The sequence below is a fragment of the Leopardus geoffroyi genome, chromosome C2, assembly GCF_018350155.1.
Source record: "Leopardus geoffroyi isolate Oge1 chromosome C2, O.geoffroyi_Oge1_pat1.0, whole genome shotgun sequence".
NCBI lineage: Eukaryota > Metazoa > Chordata > Mammalia > Carnivora > Felidae > Leopardus > Leopardus geoffroyi.
The window spans coordinates 17,174,371-17,182,922 of NC_059333.1; the positions used below are offsets into that span (position 1 = coordinate 17,174,371).

An 8,552-nucleotide genomic window follows, 5' to 3' on the forward strand; every position below is an offset into this window, starting at 1 on the left:
TTTGTTCCAGTACTTTTGTTGGATGTAAAATGTGTTGGCCCAATTATTACGCTATTTTAAGACATATTCAAAGTTTGATTTCTTACTCGTTCCACCAAATAAACTTCAATGAAAATAAGCTATTAATAAAGTTTTCAAAGCTTCACTTTTAAAATGTATTTCAGAGGGCGCTTAGTAGGTTGAGCGTCTGACTCTTGATTTCGTCTCAGGTCATGATCCCAGAGTCATGGGATCGAGCCCTATATCAGGCTCTGCACTGAATGAGCAGCCTGCTTAAGATTCTATCTCTCTCTCCCTCTGCCCCTCTTCTCTGCTTGTTCTTTCTCTCTCCAATTAAAATAAAAAGTTAAAATACATTTTAGTAAAATAGACTTTGGTGAAATGCCAGAGGTAAATGTCATATACATAAAAAACAAAAACAATAGAACAACAGGGGGGCACCTGAGTGGCTCGGTTGGTTAGGCATCCCACTTCGGCTCAGGTCATGATATCACGGTTTGTGAGTCCGATCCCTACATCAGGCTCTCTGCTGTCAGCACAGAGCCTGCCTCAGATACTCTGTCCTGCTCCCCCCCCCCCACCGGCCCCCACCGTCTCTGTCCCTCCTCTGCTTGTGCTCTCCCTCTCAAAAATAAACATTAAACAAAATTTAAAAAAAGAAATTAATTGAATGAAGTTCATAATTTACAGGTCTATATATTATATTGAACAATACTGAGTAAAAAAAGAAATCACTGTACTTAAGTAAGCCATAGTAGAAGGAAACATGCAATATTACCCCCCATGGTTCACATTAATATTGACTTTCTTACATTCACTTCAAGCATATTTATTGAGTATCTTCTGATATTAGTTTGTCAAGCCTCTTCTAAAATAAAATGGTCTATAAGTTTTTGAGATGGACCATCATTTTTTTGAAAAAAAATTTGCAAGACGTTACCTTGTCAAATAAAGGCACCTTAATTTTTAATATCAGTTTTTATTTTAAGAGAGCAAGATAAAAAATAAGATTTAAATATATTGTTTCACATCCTACAAGATACTGAGCATATAATGATTAAACAAACAATATTCCTGACATAGTAACGCCAGAAAGACAATTAATGGTATTTTGAAATGTTGTTCATCAGTGAAATAGAACAATGAGAAAGTGATTATAGCTTGGATCACACAAAGAAAGGAACACTTTAGACAGATGAAGTAGAATTAAATAAATTCCCTAACGGGATACTCTGTAGAATGCCACCAATCAGGTGCCCTGCAGGGACAAAGGCATAGAGGAAAACTTCTCCTAGGTTAATCAATAACCTATGCTATTGGCATTTTACAGGTCATTTTGAGGAGGAATAAAACCTACCTAAAAAATACTCTAATAAAATAATTTCTGTGCATTTATAATTTTTAGCTGTAGCTATAATCCAAGCTGTAAACTAACCAGATGACATGGGATGACAATGTTATGAAGAACAAAAAGGACTAGCAGGATAAAAAATGTCACTAAATATTTAAAATATTCAAAGAAACTAAAGAAACCAAAGAAATAAAGAAACTAAATGGACTAGTAATTTCTTTTTATCTTGGCTCTACTAGATTAGAGTTCCCATTGCCTCTTTGATGAGTAAATGAGCTATGTTAGATTATCATTTTATTATATATATTTATATATATATATATATATTCATTATGTGTATGTATATGAATTGTATACTGAAATACATTTAGTTTCATCACAGAAGGCAGTTAACTTGACACATTTTTATCTCTACTTTGGCCTCAGTTTAAACTCCTTGTACACATAATACACTCAAACGCACACACAGACACACACACACCAAGATATAATTGGACCAATAAACTATGTCAACTAAACTGCTATTTGTGATCAAAAACATATACACCCAAAACTTAGTTTCCTTTCCAAAAGGAAACTTAGGTAAGTTATGTACCTTTTAGGATACTTGATTTTAAAAGGCTTATTTCTCACTGCTGGGCTGTATTTTACACTCCCTCATTATTGCATAAATGTCACTGTGTTCGTTGCTCCCCTGATTTTCTGTGGTCACTCTAAGCTAACATCCAGTGACAAAACTTTTCTCCTCATCCGCATGGGGGAACTTTCCCTGTTCCTTTTTTTTTTTAATGTTTATTTATTTATTTTGAGAGACAAAGAGAGAGGGACAGAGAGAGGGGGAGAGGGGAAGGGGTAGGAAGGGGGGGGGAGAGAGAAAATCCCGAGGGGACTCTGAACTGACAGTGCCTACGTGGAGCTTGATCTCCCAAAAGGTGAAATCGTGACCTAAGAGGGAATCAAGAGTCAGACGCTGAACAGACTGAGCCATCCAGGCGCCCTGCACATCTCCCTATTCTTTCCATGTTTTTCCAGCATATTTGCTTTCTCCCCGCCCATCTTCATGATAGGTTAATTTATTTTGAACCTTGGTTTAAGGGACCGTATATTCTTCTCTTTCTGAACACTGTCGTCAAAGCTTTTGTCCCGAGAGTAGCTTAAAAACATGGGTGACCTGTGAGGCAGAATTTTACGGAAACATTGAGTAACGGGGTATATTATTTAAAAACAAAAATATGAAAATAAGATGAAGGGAAGGAACTATTATTAACACCGAACAGTTAATGCACTGGTCCTATTTATCTTCCATTTCCCACCACAAGTATTTATGTTTATTTATTAAGAGAGAGAGGGAGAGAGAGAGAGAGAGAACGCGAGTAAGGGGGAATCCCAAGCAGGCTCTGCTCCATAGGCGCACAGCTCCCCACAGGAGGCTCGAACTCACCAACCATGAGATCATAACCTGAGCCGAAATTAAGAGGCAGATGCTTGACTGACTGAGCCACCCAGACGGTTTCCCACCACAAGGATCTTCAGTCCTTGAACACCCATTCCCACCTCTCTTCCTTGGGCCCCAGTCTGTCCACATTTCTTTACCTCTGTCCTCTCAATTACCTGTCAGCTTCTAACCCTTCTAACCCTTAAATTCTAGTTTTCCTTCCTTCTGTCAAATCAAGCTCTTGGTTGACTTTCGCGCATCGCAGCAAATAAACGAACAAATCATGAACACATTCTGTTCGACAGCAGTCTGACCTGAGTAACAGAAAGTTATTGGTCTGTCTGATCTCCATCTTTTAGCAAGAGAAAGAACCCATGGGTCTTTGAAATAACAGCTCTGCTATTCTGTTGGGGAACGCACTGTGATGCTATCCTTCCTCTCCCTAACAGCCAGGGTTAGCAGAAGACAAACAGCACAAAGTTTCATTCTCTTTACCTCTGGCCCTGTACATTCAGTCCACAGAAACTCCTCTGAGGCAGTTTATGTGTCGGTTTTTATTTTACTTCCATTTTCACCAACTCCTGCATGAAACGATCACACGAATCGAAGAATTAATAGATTTCTTCAGTTTGAAGTCACAGCGAAGAAAGGATTATCTTTTGATATGTGCCTCTTCGGAATGGCAACTACTAAGAAATATGTTGCTTGAAAATGGTCCTGGGGCACCTGGCTCAGTCAGTTGAGTGTCCGACTTCGGCTCAGGTCATGATCTCTCTGTGAGTTCGAGCCCCGTGTCGGGCTCTGTGCTGACAGCTCAGAGCCTGGAGCCTGCTTGAAATTCTGTGTCTCCCTTTTTCTCTGCCCCTCCCCCTGCTCATGCTCTCTCTCTCTCTCTCTCTTTCTCTCTCTCTCTCTCTCTGTCAAAAGTAAATAAACATTAAAAAAATTAAAAAAAAAAAAAGAAAATGGTCACTACACACCACCTTATTAAGTAGATTTAATAACTACATTCAGAATCCCCCCTCCCATAGCCTTCTGTTTCTGCCAATATAGATAAAAATTATGTGAAACAACTTGGGGCACCCGTGCAGTTCGGTCAGTTAAGTGTCTGACTCTTGATGTGGACTCAAGTCACGATCTCACTGTTGTGAGATTGAACCCCTTGTTGCGATCTATGCTGGAGGGTGGAGCCCGCTTAATATTCTCCCTCTCCCTCTACCCCTTCCCATCTCTCTCTCTCTCTCTCTCTGTCTCTCTCTCAAAGAAAAATGTGAAAAAACTTTAAATGTGAAAAATAGTATTTGTGTATCTATTCTTTCATCTTTTGAATATTGAACATATTCAATCTCAGTACGCTTTCAAGTCAATGGGCATTTTATTAACAAAATTGAATAAATCACCATATCCAGGTGGAGTGTTTGGGATATTGAAAAAAAAACATTAATAAATGTAAGAAAGGTCTGAGGTACAAAGGAGAGTATTGAAAAGAATAAAGTCAAGTGAGGTCCTGGGCTTTTGCATGGATATTTAATTAAAAGCATTTAGGTAGAGGGGAAACGGATTCTCTATTAGGATAATTTTTGGTTTCAGTAAAAAACAGCCCAATACAAAAAGACTTCAACCAAAGGAATATGAATTCGTTCTCACAAATAAGAGTCTAGGGTTGGCCTTAACTTCTGGGTCTAGCTCTTCTCTGAAATTCTCTTGTCACTGCCTTACTCCATATGGTGGCCTCTTTCTCATGGTGGTACCAGTTCTGGGCCGATATTTAGGCGAAGGTAACGTGCGGAAGAGAAAATGTACCTCCCAGTGGCTCTCCTGAGAGAGAGAGAGACACAGAAAACAATAATGAAACACATTTCCCCCGTATTTCCAAACACATTTCTCTCACATGCCTTTGGCTGGTAGGGTCACATGCCTTCCCGTCTGAACCAAATCCTATGACCAGGTTAATGTCATGTGATGAGTGGCTTCAGCCTGATTTCGCTGAGAACCAATCCCTTTGCAGGACCACAGCATTATTTTAAAATTAATCATGAAAGCCTTTTTTTTTTTTTTTTTTTTTGATTTTCCATACTTTTCTTGCTGTAGCAAAGGTTTCTAAATGCCACTGATTTATTGCTCAAGGATAGATTGTTCTTTAAAGCTGTAAGATGTGAGTTTGGCCTGATCTGGTTTGAAGCTGGGTCCCTACTGCTTAACAGCCCGTGTACTGTGGGTTCAGTTACTGTTGCAGCCATGACTCACTGTGTCTAGCTGTTGGCCACGACATTATGGAAACTTCTGAGTCTGCACCTTGCGATGTCCCATATGCTGTTGACCAGGTTTCCTGTGGTCTAGACAGTGGCCTGCGGGCAGATCACTTGTGTTAATATCTATTCCCTGAACCATAGTATGTAAATATTGCTTCTTTGGAATTTGTTTGAGATTGTCTCAAAAAACTTCATTGCAATGTGTTTGCGTGCAAGTTATCATTTAATAAGCTGCAATACTGGATATTTACTGTGTGCTTATTATCTGGTAAAGCATATTTTGGAAAGCATTTCATTGATTATAATACTTGCCACTTTATTATCTTTAGTTTTTATATAATGCAATCATTTCAGAAGCCAAGTTATCATGCAAATGATTCTATTTGAAAAACATGTAACAGTCAAATATGGCCTCTTGTATTAGATAGTAAAATCTGCTAGTTAATATACAAGGTGTGGGATTTGTTTTTAATTTGAAAATTATACTATTTAATGACATCTCTGTCTGTGTATTTCTCACCTACTGTTGTATTTCAAGTAAAAATAAGATAGAAACACTAAATACCAATTTAACAAATAGTCTTATTAGAGTTGAATCATTCACTTTATTTTTTATTTATTTATTTATTTAAAAAAAATTTTTAATGTTTATTTTTGAGGGAGAATGTAAGAGCATGAGCAGGGGAGGGGCAGAGAGAGAGGGAGACACAGAATGTGAAGCAGACTCCAGGCTCTGAGCTGTCAGCACGGAGCCCCACGCAGGGCTCGAACCCACGAGCTGTGAGATCATGACCTGAGCTGAAGTCGGAGGCTCAACCGACTGAGCCACCCATGCACCCCGAATTATTCACTTTAAAATATAATTTATTATAAATTGCCCTTGTGTCTTTAACAAATAATCTATTTGCTGTAGTTTCCTTTAGGCAATTTCTTTTCAGGACTATCTCAGTTGCTTAACCCTTAGTACATTAGAAGATGCCATTAATATCTCCAGGAAGGCAAGAGAATGAATCAGTCTCTGTTCTCTGGGAATGTGAAATTATATAGATAGATGCTAGATAATATGAGAGTACATATATTCAAGGGATTTTTTTCCTAGGTCATTTAAAAAAATGTGTTTTGTCCTCATTATGGCTTGGTTATACAAAGACATAATGTCTTTTTTTTTTTTTTTTTAATATGGAATGCTTCGAGAATTTGGACGTCATCCTGGTACAGGGATCTTGCTAACCTCCACTGTATCATTTCACTTTTAGTATATGTGCTGCCGAAGGGAATACTTTTCTTTTTTTCTTTTCTTTTTTTTTTTTTTTTTTTTTTTTTAATCAAGGGGTTTTTTATATTCTTGTTAGTCATAAGTACTCTGAATTACTGTTAGGAGTTTCTTATTTCCCTGTACTTGTGGGAGAAGGTAGCGGAAATTCCTGTAATGCTGTGGGGGAATCCCCTCTCCTACCTCCTTTTGCCAGGGGAATACCGGGAAGAAACTTCTACTAGACTTTTAGGAGCACACCTTATTCCTAGGAACTCCTATCCGTTCCTTGTGGACTCTGTTATTAGCATCAGCATTAGAACACATGGAGTAATTAATGGGATAAATACCAAACTAAGATGCAGTTACATTTCAGTTTCAGGGAGATATTGTAAGTCTCACACTATAGTAATATAAAATGCCGGAATTGAACCAGAGACTAAGGTACTCGTATTATCAAATGGAGTCTTCTAATGCCATTTTAGCTTTAAAATTTAGAATCAAAATGTATTGACTCCAGACTGTAGATCAGCATGGACATGGGGTTGGTTTTATTCAAACACCTGACTCCAAAGACTATAGGAGACAACCTACAGGCTCTGGGGTGTGTGTTTTTTTTTTCTTCATTGCTTGTCTATTCAAAGTACTTCTATAATTTGACTAGGAAAAACGATTTGACCTAATCCAAAGAATCGCAATACTTCTATTTGTCAGTTTTTGGAGATTAAAAATAGTAAAATGTATTTCTTCATTTCCTGCCTAAAGTTGTAATATTTAGCTTTTGTGTTACCAGTTTCCAGATTAGATTACTTTTTTTGCCGAAGGCTTTGCGTTGTGCATGCCTCCCATATTACTACTTACTATTTTCTTTATGTGAGAGGCTTTGTGATAGTTATAATATTTCAGATCAGAGAAATTTGCTCTGAGCTTTATAAGATAAAGTGTCTGTGATCAGTAGTTTTATTTTTTCCCCTGGTATTTCTGGTAAAGCAAACTGGCACCTGCTATTTCCAACAGCTGGTGGCAATTAGTCATTGCTGTTCTGTTACCTAGAGGACACAGTTCAAGTTTCAGCAAGTTTTCATCTTTCCCACCTTTATTATAATATAATTTATTCTATTGGCAATGTCTCTGGATATTTGATCATCTAGCTTGTGCGGTTCATCTTCTTGTTTCTGGGAAATTATATCTATTTTAGAATATCTTCCTTCGCTAATGTAAAGTAATAAGATTTCATGGATAATAAGCCAATGATGTACACTTATCAATGATAGGTATAAAATATGTAAAATTTTATTTTAAAATCTGTTACGTTAACATGTAACTACCAGAATTTGCATACGACGGAATAACTAAACAAGCTTACACTTACTACAATCAGTTTGATAGGCTAAAAATTCTGAGGCAATGATATCGCATTATCCTTAACACTCCCACCCTTGTGTGTTGGGTGTGGTGGGGGAAGCTATCTTGTCTTGTGCATCAAATGCAATTATTCTTGAGAAGTCTCATCTGTACCTGGATTTGGTTTTTTTTTTTTTAATTTTTTAAATATAATTTATTGTCAAATTGGCTTACATACAACACCCAGTGCTCATCCCAACAAGTGCCCTCCTCAATGCCCATCACCTATTTTCCCCTGTCTCCCACCACGCCCCCATCCACCCTCAGTTTGTTCTCAGTATTTAAGAGTCTCTTGTGGTTTGCCTCCCTCCCTCTCTGTTTGTAACTATTTTTTTCCCCTTCCCTTCCCCGGTGGTCTTCTGTTAAGTTTCTCAAGATCCACATATGAGTGAAAACATAGGATATCTGTCCTTCTCTGACTGACTTAGTTCACTCAGGATAATGCCTTCCAGTTCCATCCACATTGCTGTAAATGGCATGATTTTATTCTTTCTCATTGCCAAGTAGTATTCCATTGTATATATAAACCACATCTTCTTTATCCATTCATCAGTTGATGGACACTTAGGCACCTTCCATAATTTGGCTATTGTCGAAAGCCCTGCTATAAGCATTGGGGTATATGTGCCCCTATGCATCAGCACTCCTATATTCCTTGGGTAAATTCCTAGTAGTGCTATTGCTGGGTCATAGAGTAGCCAGAGACCATATATTGAGTGGCATGGAGAGGCACTCTCCCATCACTTTGATTTAGATTGAGATTTGAACCGTGAGCCTCAGCCTGATGATACTATAAGGAAATGAAATCTCTGTAGGGCCTTGAGAAGGAGAGAGTGAACTTTGCATGTAGAAGAAATA

The 8,552-nt window shown here is 38.0% G+C and overlaps 1 non-coding gene across 1 annotated transcript; it reads right to left on the minus strand.

Moving 5' to 3' along the window:
• Window positions 1-6,211: 6,211 nt before the first annotated feature.
• LOC123576257 lies at window positions 6,212-6,318 on the minus strand. Its single transcript, XR_006701274.1, has one exon. It is a non-coding gene; the product is annotated as a U6 spliceosomal RNA (small nuclear RNA).
• Between the last annotated feature and the right edge of the window lie 2,234 nt (window positions 6,319-8,552).